Source organism: Pelophylax lessonae (assembly GCF_965119305.1).
Source record: "Pelophylax lessonae genome assembly, chromosome: 6".
Lineage (NCBI taxonomy): Eukaryota > Metazoa > Chordata > Amphibia > Anura > Ranidae > Pelophylax > Pelophylax lessonae.
Genome location: NC_138773.1, coordinates 9,863,804 through 9,881,310, shown reverse-complemented (window position 1 = coordinate 9,881,310; position 17,507 = coordinate 9,863,804). Strand labels below are relative to the sequence as shown.

Sequence of the window (17,507 nt, the reverse complement as noted above, 5' to 3'; positions counted from 1 at the left end):
GCTCAAGCTGTTGTGGCTTAAACCATCTCTGAGCCTGCCCCTGCAGAGCTGACAGAATCTCTGCCCTGGTGGGACTCCTATGCCCTAGACCACATGTGTCAAACACAAGGCCCGCGGGCTGAATCCGGCCCTCCAGGCCCTTTCATGTGGCCCTCGCACCTCTCCTGCAGCTGCAGGAGAGCTCCAGCCCTCCTCCAGACCCTGTCTTTCTGCAATGCCTCCAGCTTCTTTACAGCAGCAGCACAAGGTAAGGGTGGTGCACTGTAATGTAAGGGAGGGTGGGGGACTCAACTTTTGATGGTGGGGAGGCTCCTGATGTCTTATGTAAGGGTTGGGGATGCTCTTAACATCTAGTCTTACAGATACAACTGGCCCCTTTTGAACCAGCACCAAATTTTTAGAGGCATGGTGGCAAAACAAGCTGCAACACTGAACCCTGTCCTGCATCCTTCCCAGCTGCCAGCAGAGTTACCCAGTGTACCGTGAAAGAAATGTAACGTCCCTGTCCATGTGAACCTTCCTGCTGACTGCTCTTTCCAATGAGGCCAAAACACTACCTTCCACATGACGGTAGAGAGCTGGAATGGCCTTATGCAAAAAGAAATCCCTTTTTGGTACCTGCTACTGAGGCACATCACATTCCACAAATTTGTGAAAGGGAGCAGAGTCTACCAGATGAAAAGGCAGCAATTGTTGTAATGCTAGCAATTCAGCCATGCTAGCATTAGGGACGCTGAGCATGTGGATGGCTGGGACAGTATTTCTTTCTATGGTTTAGCAACTGGGGTAGTGAAATTTGCCTGCTGCTCAAATAAAGCGATGGTTTACTGCTAGCAGATTGGGTGCAAGTCTCTGTGGCAATCATTGCTATACCATCATCCCTCTCAATGTAGGTACTGTATTTGGGAAGACATGCGGTATAAGGTTAGAGATCAAAGATGAGGAGCAAGGTGCAGTACACTTGTTTTGATTGTGTGACTCTTTCAGGTGTTGTTGCCAATGGACTGCTTGGCAGGTCTTCGTATGCCTTGTCAAGCATGTGGTGCCCAAGCGGCTGGCGTTCTGGCCACGCTTGATCCACTTCAGACAGATGTTGCAAACAGCAATGCTTCTGTCTCCTGCACATGTGCTGAAAAAAGCCCACACTAATTAACTTTTTGAAGTCTGCGGGGAGTTTTCAGCACCCTTCATCTGTGGAGCTCTGTGCTGTGATGCAATAAGTTGGCTACTCCTATGGAGGCCCCTGGAGCACATCCTGCATCCTTGGAGGTGTGCCTCCTCCTCCCCCTCACTTTCCTCCTTCATCCTGTCAGGCACCCAAGTACAGTCAGTGACCTCATCATCCCCTCCCTCCTCGTCACTGGAGCAAGCTTGGCAGTATGCTGCAGCTGTGGGAACATGACTGCTGGTTTCTTGTCCGTCATTGTCACCCCCTCTCTCTAGGCTCACGCTATTCCCTTCATCAACCTGGGAACCAACATCACAGCTTTCAAATTGCTGCAAATCCTTCAGCAACATGTCACTGACACTATGATCGAATAGTTCAGGTGACTCCTCCGTGCATGATGGTGGGGTGACAGAAGGAGTAGCTGTGGAGAAGGAGCCTGTGGCAACTACGATGGAAGGCAAACTAGTGTGAGCGTTGGTTTCAGAGGTCGAGGAGGATGAGGACGGCTTATTGATCCACTCCACCAACTCTTCTGCATGTTGTGGCTGAATAACACAGCCAGCACAGGACAAAAAGGACGGACGTGCCCCGCCTGCAGAGGATGCACCATGTCTGTGACCATCACTTTTCACAGTGGACACAGAGGCTGCTTGCCCTCTTTTCGTGGCCTGTGAGCATCTGCCTCTCCTTGTCGGCCTTTTGGACTTGAAGTGGATAGAGATCAATATAGGGTATACGCAACTGACCAATAGATACTGAATGGGCTGATGAGATCTAATCAATGGCCCTATATATAGATTTCAATATATGGTATATGGTCTATGATATATACTGCACTATCTGAATATACTTCACTATCTGATCTCTTAACTTGTAAAAAGCACAAACCTCTCCCCTTGCCTATCTCACTGCTAGCAATGTCTCTAATTACACTACACTGTCTGAAAAACTGGAAATCACGTTGCTCTCCCTGCGTGAAAAACAGGATCCTCTCCCTCCCTAACTCACTGCTAGCAATGTCTCTAGGCTACACTGCACTGTCTGACAATCTGCAAATGGCTATTCTCTCCCTGCCTCAAACACGTTCCTCTCACTGTCTCTTATCTCGCCGACACAATCACACTACACGCTGTGGCTGTGCGAGCAGAATTTATATATTGTGGGGCGTGTCCTTAGCCCCTGAGCCATGATTGGATAAAGGTAGCCTGCCTTTGTCCCATCATGGCATAGATCATTTGATTGGCCAAAGCATGGAGGTCAGGGTGCATGCTTATGCCAATCACATAACGCACTGCACGCGCCGTGCGCATGCGGTGCATTATGGGTGCTCAAATTTCCCGCAAAGAAGAAAATTTGATCGTCATTTGACGAACGAGCGAACAATCAATGTTTGGGTCGAACTTAGCTTTGACTTGAATTCGAAGCTCATCCCTAGCGGCATGGATAAGCGTCACTGATGGGCAGCACTGACTGGTGTCACTGATGGGTGCTGATTGGTGTCACTAATGGGCACTGATTGGTGTCACTGATGGGCACTGCTGGGGCTGAACTAATCAGTGCCTTGATTACCTGTACAGATCTCCCCTGCGAGGAGATAGCTCTGTCAGTGTGAGGCAAGGAGAGCCAATAAATGACACTTCCACGTTTACATGTGACAGGCTGTGATTGGACACAGCCAATCACATGGGTAAAGAGCCTTGTAATTGGCTCCTTACCAAAATCAGGGTAACAATGTGTCCTAGGAACACGGCGCAACTGCAATCGCCATGCTGCACGCTTCCTTGGGCACAAAGGAGCAGTTACACTGGGGCGACGAGATATGACGTTGTCCCAGAATGAGAAGGGATCCTGCCCGCCGTAATTTTACTATACGGTGGACAGGAGGAGGTTAAAATGAAAATGTAATTGTATTACTATAAATTGTATTATCTTGATGTTTCACCATACAGTTGTCTAAATGCAAATCTTTATACAAAAAATGTACAAAATAAATAGATAACACATCAATTACAGAGCATTAACAGAAGATTTGTTTCAACCACTTCAGCTCTGGAAGGTTTACCCCCTTAATGACCAGGCCATTTTTTGCGATGCGGCATTGCGTTACTTTAATTGACAATTGCGCGGTCATGCAACGATGTACCCAAATAAAATTGATGTCTTTTATTCCCCACAAATAGAGTTTTTTTTGGTGGTATTTGATCACCTCTGAGGTTTTTATTTTTTGCACTATACAAAAAAAGACCAACAATTTTGAAAAAAAAAAAAAAAAAAACAATATTTTTTACTTTCTGCTATAAATCATACCCCAAAAAAATTTAAAAAATATTTTCTTTTTATTAGTTTAGACCAATATGTATTCTGGTACATATTTTTGGTAAAAAAAAAAAAAAAATCCTAATCTGTTTATATTGATTGGTGTGCGCAAAAGTTATAGCGGCTACAAACTATGGGATATTTTTTTTTATTTTTTTAATATTTTTTTTTATACTAGTAATGGCGCCGATCAGCGACTTATAGCAGGAATGCAATATTGCGGCCGACAGATCAGACACCTAACTGACAATTTTGACACTTTTTGGGGATCAGTGACATTATTACAGTGCCAAAAATATGCACTGTACCAATGACATTGGCTGGGAAGGGTTAACATCAGGGATGATCAAAGGGTTAAATGTGTGCCTAGCCAGTGTTTATGTACTGTGGGGGAGGTGCTTTTATTAGGGGAAGGCATTGATCTGTGTTCCTGCTTTGCAGGAACACAGGATTCATGCCTTTCTTATGGACAAAACGGGGATCTGCCTTGTTTACATAGGCAGATCGCCACTCTGCCTCTGTGCTGAATGATTAGCAGGTCCCGGCGGACAGCGAAACCATAGTACAGGCAAATCCCCTCCCACTGTGTACAAACATAGCAGGAGTGGGCCGCCAGCCACGTGCATGCTTGCCCCAGACCCAGAAGTGCAGCAGGTACACGATCCTGCGCAACTGTCATGTACTTGGTCAGTAAGCCTGATGTGTAGAGTAGAGCCTCTTGTACAGCACCAGCTCGGGGGTTACTGATATGGAGACAGCAACCACGAGCACAGAGAAGTAGGAGCACCTGCAATCAGTCTAGTAATCTGTGTGGCAGCAATCAGCAGGAGGATGTGCAGCAGACAGGCTAGTGATGGGTAAGCTGGCACACAGTTTGGCAGACTGAAGAAGTGGCTAAAGCAGACTGGAAGTGCAGGTGCAGAGTCAGTCGAGCCAGGCCGGAAACATTCAGGTAGATCGAGCAAAAACAGCAGGCAGAAGAAGAATCCAAAAACAAGCCGAGGTTGGGGTATTAAGCAGACAAACATATGTCAGAAGCAAGCCGGATTCAGAATCAGAGGTCAGCACAGGAAACAGGAATAACACACTGAAGCTGCAGACCAAACAGTGACAAGTCCATACTGCAGCCAGTTTAAATAGTCTGCCTGGCGCCAGCATTAGTGACAGGCGCAAACCTCCACCTGTACGGGCATGTCTTCCCTGACAGCAACAGAGCTGCCTTGCTGCTGTATATGTAAGTTATACGGTTAGCTAGTGGTTGACTTCATCTTCAGATTGACGTTCACCTCTTTGATCTGTAGATGAAGAAACAGAAAAATACAAAAAGAAACAATGTGTCTTTTATCTTAGTGATTCAGGGGCTGAGAAATGTTGTTGATAAACATTGCCAGGTTGCTTTTTTTTTTTTTTTTTTTTGACAGCCCCAATTGCCAGACTTCTTTAACACTTCAGCTGTCAACAAGGGAACCCCACTGACAACTGAATGATTCATCGGTTGTTAAGAACGCAGCGGCCCCACTCCTTAACAACCAATAAATGCCGGCCTTTTTTTTTTTACATTTCAGCTGATAATGGTGGAATTTTATTGACAGCTGAAAGAACCGAGCCGGAAAGTATCAGTATCTGTATCGGTGCAACACTAATAGCAACCATACCTGTTACTAAATACAGTGTGTGTACGCTATAGCTTGAGCATTCATAACATGCCCTTTAGATCTGGTATACATTTTAAGGAGGAGCCCTACACAAGAAAAATGGGAGGTGCCCAAAAAATCCATACCAGACCCTCATCTGAGCATGCAACTGAGCAGGCCAGGAAAGCGGGATGACAAGCATGCACACCTCCCCCTGAACTGGCCATATATGGCAGTTATCCTGCTAGGGGGGGATCCCTAGCAAAGCACCTTTTCCCTATGTTGATGAGGACAAGGGCCTCTTCCCCACAACTCTGGCTGGGTGGTTGTGAGAATCTGTGGGCAGGATGGTTTTGGAATCTGAAAGCCCCCTTTAACAATAAGGGGTCACCCAGATAACAGTCCATCTATGTGAATGAAAAAGGGGTGCATAATACCCCTACTCATACTCAAAAAGTAAAAAAATAAATACATTTGCACACACTGTTTTGGACCATTAATCATGTGCTCCAGTTATTCAAATCCATGTCAGTCATCATGATGCCCAAAAACCTTGTTACATTTCATTAACATGGAAAAAATCATATCTTTATGTTTGTTTTTTCAGGTTTAAGCCCCATTGTTGCCCTTACCCACAAGAGCAGGGGAAATCTCACCGATACAGAGACGATGTTTCGGAACATGGGCATGGATAAAATTTTCTCATTTGAAAACTACACGAAAGAAGATCACATGAAGACTAGGGGGAGACACGAGGAGGTGCTGAAGTTTCTATATGAAGTCATTAAAGATGTTCAATTTAAAATGGAACACCAACCACATGATCTAGTAAAAGAGATAATTGAGAGAAAGAGTTTTGTAATGAATCACATACATGAGTATGCATTGAAGGCCCAACAGGAGAGGATTGAGAGGCAGAGAGCTCTTGAACAACTACAATTAGAGAAGAAGAAGAAGGAGGAGGAAGAGGAGATCAAAAGGCAGAGAGAGAGGGAGACACAGAACTAGGTCATGAAACTGAGAAAGGAGGAGCTGGAGAGGCAGAGACAAATGGAACTAGCCAAACTACAGGAGGATCTGTGAGCTGAACAAGAGCGGCTTCAAAAGAAAGAAAGAAAAATGTGGAGGCTTTTTCTGTCATTTTTGTAATTCTTGATTTATTTTGGTACCTTGACTTTTTTCAAATGACAAAAAAATGCTTACTTCAATTAGCAAAGGAAATTTCCTCTACAATTAAAAATTGTATACTTTTAAGTTTTTTTTTTCTAAAGAATGTAAATGGGAGAGAGATACTGTATGTAACAGAAATTATTTAAGCGCACTTATAATGACATAATGATAGCAAAATAAACTGAGGTAAAATAATTCTTATTTTTGGGCATATTATGAGGTTCATATCATTGTGTATCTGTGAGCAATATCCTTTTGGTGGCAATAGGTTTGATTTACTAAAACTGGATGGTGCAAAATCTGATGCAACTATGCATGATAGCCAATCAGCCTCTAACTTCAGCTTGTTCAATTAAAGTTCTACGAAACCCAGGAACCTGTATTTTATTTATTTATTTCAGGTACTTATATAGCACTGTCAATTTACGCAGCGCTTATATACCTGTATTCACTATATCTGGTCTCCCACAGTACACAGAACATGGAAATGCAATTGTAGCACTTTCCCTGTAGGGTTTGCTGTGTGATGACTTCTTGGGTCTCCCTCTGATAACCTGCAGACAGTCACTAGGGGATTTTTCACACATCCCTCCATTACTCTTTACTAAATACACAGTCCAGGGGATTTGGTTGTATATTTATTGTGGAACTTGGATAAGAGAAGGGAATAGTGGGATACTCCAACTTGAACTATTCATAGTAGATAAGGACAGCTGTCACTTGGCCTCACAAGTAGGGATGCTTGTTCGCTACCCGCCAATTTTGCGAACACGTGGCGTTGTTCACGGCGGCCATATTAGTTTACATTGGGGAGAACTTTGACCCATGACACAGCCGTCAGGTGGAACGGGATAGCCAATTGAAACATTTCAGCACATGGACAGTCCCCCTACCCTATAAATAGACCTGAGCTGGCGGCCATTTCACATTCTGCTTTTTGTCAGCATAGGGAGAGGTCAGCTGTGTGCATCAGGAAGAGATTGCAAGACACAAATAGCTCTGTTAAGATCCACAAAAGTCCTTTTCAGGGCTGGTATTTCGGTATAAGTCTACTACTCTTTCTTTTTAGTTTAGGGACAGGTATGCTATGTTCATCAGGGACAGATCGAGATCGGCAGTGACACAAATCGTTTTGTTAATGTCCACAAAAGTCATGTTAAGGGCTGCTATATATTTGGTATAGGTATGCAATTTTTCAGTTTAGGGACAGGTATCCAGTGTGCTCCAGGGACAGAGATCAGCAGTGACACAAATCGCTCTGTTAATGTCCACAAAAGTCATTTCAAGGGCTGCTATTTATTTGGTATAGGTGTGCAGTGCACTATATAGGGGTGTAATCCATGGTATAATATACTTTGTAATATAGAAAGCATATTATAGTGGATTTGTATTGTGCACTGTGCAGCATTGTGACAGGTGTGGTGACTGAGCGTTGCTGCAGAAATACTACAAACAGTGACAAAAGCACTTTTAATGTATTATAACTGGTGTTATAGATCAGTGCCCCCCCCAATACCACATATTGAAGTGGGGTGTTATCTGAGTATACTTTTACAAGTGTATTTGTGTCCTGCAACAATATTGCCTCTTTTGCTGTGTTCATAGGTGTGCGCAGCCTATTGCATTAGGGTGTGCACTCCAAAGTTGAAATACACATGCATGTGTTTGCCTACATGTACATGGCCCCGATATATTACTCTCCCTGCTGGCAAAGAGAAATAGAGCAGAGCAGGTCCGAGGGAGATCTTTCCCATCTCCTCACTGGCAAACAGAGTGATAATGCTATGTGCCCTAGGTGATTAGGGTGTGCCCAGGCACACCTGGCACACCCTGTGCGCATGCCTATGGCTGTGTTAACTCTACTACACACTGTGCCAAACTCACTGGCCAATTTTTTAAACAACTGGTGTGATAGACCAGTGGCCCCCCAATACCACATATTGAAGTGGGGTGTTATTTAACATTATACTTTTCTAAGAGTGTATTTTAGTCCTGCAAAAATGTGGCCTCTTTTGCTGTGTTAACTGGGCTACACACAGTGACAACAGTTACTGGCCAATTATTTGTGGAACTGGTGTGATAAAACTGTGGCCCCCCAATATCACAAATTGAAGTGGGGTGTTATTTAACAGTATACTTTTCTAAGATTGTATTTTAGTCCTGCAAAAATGTGGCCTCTTTTGCTGTGTTAACTCTGCTACACACAGTGACAACAGTTACTGGCCAATTATTTGTAGAACTGGTGTGATAAACCTGTAGCCCCCCAATACCACAGATTGAAGCGGGGTGTTATATACCTTTTTCCATATATACTGCGATTCTCTAGAGACTTTTGTCACAGGGTAATTTAAAAACATGACAGGCAGAGGAAGAGGCAGACACTTACGCAGGGGTGGTAGGGGTAGGGCAGGAGCAGTAGGCTGGAGCTAAAGTGTGAAGTTTCAGAAGGTGCGTTTGATTACGTCAAAGGACGCACCAGACTTGGTTGAGTGGCTCACTCAGCCTTCCTCTTCTGCACCCTCCTCATCCCTTCTATCTGCACCCTCTTCACTCTCTGCTGTGTGCACCCCCAAAGACACCACCACAAACACCACCACCACCACATACCCTCCGCTTGAGTCACTGGAATGAAGGTGGCATGGGGGAAGGAAGATGACGTGGATGATGACGTGTCTATGGACGTCACGTGGTTGGCCACAAGAGAGGAAGAGGAGGGGAATTCAGAGGGAGAGACGGACTGGCAGATAGGGAGGAGAGGCAGGCAGAACTTGCACTGCAAAAGAGGTACAAAGCAGAATGCAAATGTATCAAGAGTGAGCCATCAACCATGAACAGTCACATCTGGCGCTCCCAGGATGCCGGCATATGGCTCCGCAGTGTGGGCTTTTTTCAATGTGTCTGTTGTAACAACAGTGTTGCCATCTGCAGCCTTTGCAGTCAACACATAAGTCGCGGTAAGCCCAACACTCACCTAGGGACAACCGCCTTAAGAAGGCACCTGAACTCCCATCACTGAGCCCAGTGGGAGCAACACCATCAGAACCCACAAAGCCACACTCCAGGCTCTCACCGTCTAGCCTCTTCTCCTTCTCCTCTCTCCTCACAATTGTCCTCCACTCCACCTTCCATCATGCCGTCGTCATGTTGTTCTGGAAAAAGGCAGGCTTCTGTGGCCCAAATGTTGGAGCGTAAAAAAATGATGACGCCAAATAACCCTCTTGCCCAATGTTTGACTGCTGGCTTGTCGGAACTGATAGCCTGCCAACTACTGCCATATCAACTGGTGGACTTGGAGGCCTTTCGTAAATTTTTGGCCATTGGAACACCACAATGGAAGGTCCCAGGCAGGAAATATTTCTCGGAGAAGTGCATTCCAGAGCTGTATGGCCATGTTCAGCGGCAAGTGAATATATATCTGGTACACAGTGTTGGTGCCAAGATACATCTGACCACAGACACATGGTCTAGCAAACACGGGCAGGGAAGGTATATCACTTTTACTGCCCACCGAGTGAACCTTCTGACGGCCGTCAAGCATGTAACTCATGGCACCCGTGTAGATTTGGTTGTACCGCCACAGATTGCATGCAAGCCTGCCTCTTCTTCTCCTCCTCCTCCATCCTTCCTATCCTCCTCGGCTGACTCCTCCTATTCCGCTGCTACAGTCTCTTCCGCTGTGCCACCCAAGATCCCCAGAATCAATTCCACATGCCAGGTGAGACGTTGCCATGCTGTGCTGCGCCTGTTGTGCCTGGAAGCCAAGAGCCACACTGGTCCTGTACTCCTTTCAGCTTTGCTTTCAGGCAGATAAGTGGCTGACACCGCTGAATTTGACAGTTGGTAAAGTGGTGTTCGACAATGGTGCCAATCTGCTGAGTGCGCTGAAACAGGGCAAAATATCACACGTGCCATGCATGGTACACGTCCTGAACTTGGTGGTGCAGCAATTCATTGCCAAATACCCTGGGGTCCAGGACGTCTTGTGGCAGGCCAGGAAAATCTCGGGCCATTACAGAAGATCTTACACAGACATGGCTCACCTTGCTGACATTCAGCGGCGACACAACCTGCCCGTCAGGCGTCTTATTTGTGACTGCCTGACGCGATGGAACTCAACGTTGCATATGCTTGATAGGCTGCTCCAGCAGAAACGTGCAGTTAACGACTACCTGTACGAACTCTGCGGCAGGACAGGTTCTGGGGAGCTTGGCTTTTTTTCACCTCGCCAGTGGCTGCTCATGTGGGACGCATACAGACTTCTGCAGCCATTCGATGAGATCACAAAACTGGTCTGTCACGGCCAGGGTGCCATCAGTGACTTCGTACCATATGCCTTCTTTCTGGAGCGTGCATTGCGTCATGTCATTGATCAAGCCGTCGAGGAGCAGGAGCAGGAAAATGAGGAAGTCTCAATGTTGGATGAATTCCCAGTGGGTGCTACTCCATCTGAGACAAATCAACAGCAGAAGTCTGAAGAGGAGTCAGAGGAGGATGGTACTGGGAGGGGGGATGAGGAGGAGCAAGAAGAGCATGCTTTAAAACTTTCTGGAATTCCTCGTGTTATCTGTGGATGGAGGGAGGATGACATTATCCTGGATGATGAGCTGGAAACAGGCCACTACACCGCTTCCAGTTTAGTGCGAATGGGGGTCTTCATGCTCCAATGTTTTAAGGGGGACCCCCGTATAAAAAGCATAAAGGCCAAGGACCAGTACTGGGTGGCAACGTATTTAGACCCACGGTACAAACCAAAAATGGTGGAAATGTTACCACAATCACAGAGGGTGGTCAGAATGCAGCACTTCCAGGCCTTGCTGTGGGAAATGCTGCATTCTGCTTTTACGTGCGCTGGCAGAGGAATTTCCAGTCACAGAGAGACAGTTGCGGGTAGCAATCCAACAGCGCCTGCAAGAAGAGGGCGGTTTGAAGATGTCTTGGTCACTTCAGATATGAGATCCTTATTTTTGCCAAACCATCGACAGCTGTACTCTGGATCCAGCATCAGGGAACGCCTAGACCGACAGATTTCCAACTACATCGGATTAACAGCCGATGTGACTGCTCTGAATAGTGAAGAACCCCTTAGACATCCGTCCATCCAGTTCAACCTATGATGTGTGTGTGTGTTTGCTTTTAACCGTACATTGTATACCCCTGTATGTTGTGGTCTTTAAGGTGCCCATCTAATCGTTTTTTGAAACTATCGATGCTCCCTGCTGATATGACTGCTTGTGGAAGAGAATTCCACATCCTTACTGCTCTGACAGTGAAGAACCCCCTGCGTATTTTAAGGTTAAACCTCTAGTTTTAGTGAGTGGCTACGTGTCCTATTGTATTCCCTTTCTCTGAATAGTTTGTTCCTTATGCTAGGGTCCCCAGTACAGTATTTGTACATTGATATCATATCACCCCTCAATCGTCTCTTCTCGAGAGAGAATAAGCTCAGTGCTTGAAGTCTTTCCAGATAGCTGATGTCCTCCATTCCCCTAATTATTTTTGTTGCCCTTCTCTGGACTCTCTCCAGTTCCAGCACATCCTTCCTGAGGACCGGAGCCCAGAACAGGACAGCATACTCCAGATGTGGCCGGACCAGAGTCTTGTAGAGTGGGAGAATAATCTCTTTATTTCTGGAGTGAATCCCCTTTTTTATACATGCCAGTATTCTGTTGGCTTTGCTTGCAGCGGCTTGGCATTGCATGCCACTGCCAAGCCTGTTGTCTACCAGTACCCCCTGGTCCTTTTCCATCCTAGACTCACCCAGAGGTTCCCCCCCTAGTGAGTAGCTTGCTTTCTGGTTTCTGGCACCCAAGTGCTTTACTTTACATTTTTCAACATTTAACCTCATCTGCCATGTAGTTGCCCACCCCGTTATTTTGTTCAGGTCCGCTTGTAAGGTTTCCACATCCTGCATAGAAGATATTGGCATGCTTAGTTTAGTATCATCTGCAAATACTGAGATTGTACTAGATATCCCCTCCTCTAGATCATTTATGAATAAATTAAACAGGATTGGTCGCAGGACAGAACCCTGGGGGACCCCACTTTCCACACCTGCCCAATCCGAGTACTCCCCATTAATCACCACCCTCTGGACTCGCCCCTGGAGCCAGTACTCTATCCAGGTACTCACCTTATGGTCCATACCTACCTTCCTTAGTTTGTACAGTAAGCGTTTGTGGGGAACAGTGTCAAAGGCCTTTGCAAAGTCCAGATACACCAAATCCACAGGCTTACCTTTATCTAAGTGGCTCACTTCATCATAGAAGGTTAATAGATTGGTTTGGCAAGAACGAATTTTCATGAATCCATGCTGATTACTACTAATAATATTATTTTCATTACTAAAGTCTTGTATGTGGTCCCTTAACATCCCCTCCAAAATCTTGCAGACTACTGATGTTAGGCTGACCGGCCTATAGTTACTCGGGATATATCTCTGCCCTTTTTTAAATATTGGTACCACGTTGGCTTTTTTCCAATAAGCTGGCACCATACCCGTCTGTAAACTATCCTTAAAGATCAAGAATAATGGTCTGGTAATCACCTGGCTGAGCTCTTTAAGAACCCTTGGGTGCAAGCCAACCGGTCACGGTGATTTATTTATGTTAAGTTTCCCTAGTTTGGTTCTAAGTCTATCTTCTGTTAGCCATGGCGGCACTTCCTGAGGTGTGTTATTTAGTTCGGGCTTACAAGCTGGGTTCGTGTAGTTTCCGATTCTTTTGTGAAGCCTGAAGAGAAGAAATGATTTAACACTTCCGCCTTCTCTCTGTCCTCAGTGGCCATATTTCCTTAGTCATCTTTTATGGGGCCAATGTGTTCTGGCCTCGCTTTCTTATTGTTTATACACTTAAAGAATTTCTTGGGGCTCTTTTTACTCTCTTCCGCTATATGTCTCTCGTGTTCTATTTTAGCCGCCTTGATTTCGTCTTTACATTTCTTATTACACTCTTTGTAATGCTTGAATGCTGCCAATGACCCCTCGGTCTTGTATTTTTTGAAGGCCTTTTCTTTAGCACTAATATGCATTTTTATTTTGGAGTTTAGCCACCCAGGGTTTAGTTTTGCTCTTTTAAATTTATTTCCCTTTGGAATGCACTGGCCAATCCCTTTGTTTAGTATGCTCTTGAAGCACTCCCATTTTTCCTCCGTGTTCTTTGTTCCCAAGGTTCTATCCCATTTGATATTTTCTAGCAGAGAGCGCAGTTTTCCCCCCACTGTCCAATATGCCTCCCTATTGGACCAGTGTGAAACATTTCAGACAAGCAGAGCTGTCCCTGAGCACCATGAGCAGACCTTACTAATAAATCCATCTTTGGTAGGCAGAGAGAAACATACTGTAAATTTACCTGACACTATCTCTGGTAAACAGAAAGACCCCAAAACTATACTCTCTCTCTAGCACCTACCTAGGAGGGTGCTACATCCAACGCCCCCCCCCCCCGTGTAACTGAGCCATGTCCTCACTGGCTCTGGGCATCCTTCCCTAGAAAAATACCTATACATTAATATATATATAATATATAATTTACAAGGAGAATCACCCTTGGGAAAAAGGAAATAACATACATACAGGGCCATGGGGCATACACCATATGTGGCCAGTGATACAATAATTTACGTGAAAAAATATAGACATCTACTGTACAGGAATTTACAAATGTACACAGAGGTTTCCACCAGGTGTATTGGATCAATGCACCCCACGCCAAACAAAAATTTGTCTGACAGGGAAAGGTCAAACATCCTGACTAACTATACTACAATAACATTTGTACACATACTGTATATACAAAATTGGCAATAAGTAGGGATGAGCTTTGAGTTCGAGTCGAAGCTAAGTTCGACTCGAACATCGGTCATTCGATCGTTCGTCGAATGATGAACAAATGTGCTTCTTCGTGGGAAATTCGAGTTTCCCGTAATGCACTGCATGCGCCTCGCACGAGCAGCCCGTTATGTGATTGGCCAAAGCATGCACCCTGACCTCATGTTTTGGCCAATCAAATTATCTCTGCCATGATTGGACTAAAGGCAGGCTGCCTTTATCCAATGATGGCTCAGGGGCCAAGTACACGCCCCACACTACATAAAGGGCTGCTCGCGCAGCAGCAGCTTGTAGTGTCATTGTGTGGGCGATGAGACAGGGACAGGCATGGGATTCAAGCAGGGAGAGAGTAGTTTCTTTTGGAATCAGACAGTGCAGAAAGATATTTCTACCAGTGTAGGGAGGGCCAGGTACCTGTGTGAGGTAGGGAGAGATTGATTTCTTTACATCATATTAGACAGCACAGAGACATTGCTAGCAGTGTAGGGAGGGATAGGTTCCTGTGTGAGGTAGGGAGAGATTTATTTATTTACATCAGATACCAGTCAGAGTATTATTCTTTGCTCAGTTGTGGAACATTCTATAATTATCACAGACCTGTAGGGTTCTAGATCACTTCAGATATCAGTCAGTGTATTTATTGATCAGCTGTGGAACATTCTATACTAATCACAGACCTGCAGGGTTCTAGGTCACTTCAGATATCAGTCACTGTATTTATTGATCAGTTGTGGAACATTCTATAATTATCACAGACCTATTTGATTATAGATCACTTCAGATATTAGTCAGATTGGTCAGTTGTGGAACATTCTATAATATTCACAGACCTATAGGGTTCTAGATCACTTCAGATATCAGTCAGTGTATTCATTGATCAGTTGTGGAACATTCTATAATTATCACAGACCTGTAGGGTTCTAGATCACTCCAGATATCAGTCAGTGGATTCATTTATCAGTTGTGGAACATTCTATAATTATCATAGACATGTAGGGTTCTAGATAACTTCAGATATCAGTCAGTGTATTAATTGATCAGTTGTGGAACATTCTATAATTATCACAGACCTATTTGATTATAGATCACTTCATCAGTCAGAGTGGTCAGTTGTAGAACATTCTATAATATTCACAGACCTATAGGGTTCTAGAACACTTCAGATATCAGTCACTGTATTTATTGATCAGTTGTGGAACATTCTATAATATTCACAGACCTATTTGATTATAGATCACTTCAGATATGTCAGAGTGGTCAGTTGTGGAACATTCTATAATATTCACAGACCTATAGGGTTCTAGATCACTTCAGATATCAGTCACTGTATTTATTGATCAGTTGTGGAACATTCTATAATATTCACAGACCTATTTGATTATAGATCACTTCAGATATCAGTCAGAGTGGACAGTTGTGGAACATTAAAGGGTATAAGAGGATTGGTATCGGCGCTACCTGTTATAAAGGTGTACAGTATTGCACTAGATCCTATAGGTGTGTGTTAGTGGTAAACACAAGAATATAAAAATGATATATATAAAATTGCAAGTGATAATAAAGTGCAGGTGCCAAATAGCAGGATCTGTGTTTGGGCTGAGAATATATATATGTCCACAAAGGTGCTTAGTGCTAGAAATAAATGTGAAACATATCAAATACAAAGTGCGGATATATTTATTCAAAAGTGCAATGTCAGTGCGGGTATTATATCAAAATAAAAGTGTTATCCATAAAACATATAAAAGGAAACCTTTTGCTACTACTGTGCTAGGAGCGGTGCTGGTGCAAAAGGAAAGGGTAGTGGAATAGCTGAGGCTAGTGATAAGGTTGCTTACACCTGTGAGATACACTAGGTATCGCACTCACCCATTCCACCCCTCAGTACAGGGTGTTGAATGCAGGCAGGGGTAATCTCCACGCACACAGTATACGTCCTGTGATGAAACGCGTAGGGCGGAGTTTTGTATGTCAACGTCACTTCCGGTTTTGCAGTCTCTAGCCGTGGAACGCAGAAGTATCCCAGCGTCTGCATTGCACACTGAACTGATCAGCCTGCACTGTGAGTTTACTATACTTGCCTTCAATTTGAATTTATATACTACACCATGGGGCTTTCTTTGTTTTGAGCACCCAGATTGGACCCTCATCCGGAGGATCCTCCTGAGGTTTGCCCATCATAAAAAGATTGAAGCCTGAAGTTTTTTTACCTACTGTGTGCGTGGAGATTACCCCTGCCTGCATTCAACACCCTGTACTGAGGGGTGGAATGGGTGAGTCCGATACCTAGTGTATCTCACAGGTGTAAGCACCTTTATCACTAGCCTCAGTTATTCCACTTCCCTTTCATTTTGCACCAGCACCGCTCCTAGCATAGTAGTAGCAAAAGGTTTTCTTTTATATGTTTTATGGATAACACTTTTATTTTGATATAATACCCGTACTGACATTGCACTTTTGAATAAATATATCCGCACTTTGTATTTGATATGTTTCACATTTATTTCTAGCACTAAGCACCTTTGTGGGCATATATATATTCTCAGCCCAAACACAGATCCTGCTATTTGGCACCTGCACTTTATTATCACTTGCGATTTTATATATATCATTTTTATATTCTTGTGTTTACCACTAACACACACCTATAGGATCTAGTGCAATACTGTACACCTTTATAACAGGTAGCGCTGATACCAATCCTCTTATACCCTTCATTTATACTTGACCCCTAATTTAGGGGTTGGTTGGTGGCAGCTTCACACCTGTACACAATAGATTTTTCACATATTCCATAGCGCTGGTTAATCTTATTCTATCCAGTTGTGGAACATTCTGTAATATTCACAGACCTATTTGTTTATAGATCACTTCAGATATCAGTGAGAGTATTCATTGATCAGTTGTGGAACATTCTATAAGCATCACAGATCATGCTCATGCCCCATGGTATGAAGGGCTTTTTGCTGTTCCAGAATGTGTTACACAATGTTGAATTCCACCTCGTCACAATATTTACTTTGAGACGACCCTCCTTCAGGCTTGCCTTCCTTTGCACCTTTCTGAGCATATATCTGTCTTTGACACTACAATAAAAGCGTCCCACAATCTTGTGACAGGAGTCCAGGAGTATTGCCAGCCCTCCAGTTGTATACTCTTCATAAAGGGCATCTTTCATTACTAGATGCAGCAGATGAGCTAAGCAGCGTACATCCCATATAGCTTTAACCATGTTGACACCACCATCAATGACCACAAACCCCATCTCTGCCTTTGTGCCTGCCAGTTCTCCTTATCACTGTGCCACCATCTTCTTCAGTGACTAAAGTATGTTGAGGGAGGTATGCTGCTCTTCCATAACCTCAGCATGGAGGAGGAAGGAATGGTGCCCCTG

The 17,507-nt window shown here is 44.3% G+C and overlaps 1 pseudogene across 1 annotated transcript in view; it reads left to right on the top strand.

Moving 5' to 3' along the window:
* LOC309558397 overlaps positions 1-6,267 on the top strand; it is a 53,465-nt pseudogene extending 47,198 nt beyond the window's left edge. The window contains exon 2 of the transcript in view: positions 5,726-6,267. The product of the transcript in view is annotated as an uncharacterized misc_RNA (transcript). The remainder of the gene's footprint in view (positions 1-5,725) is intronic.
* Positions 6,268-17,507: the final 11,240 nt, after the last annotated feature.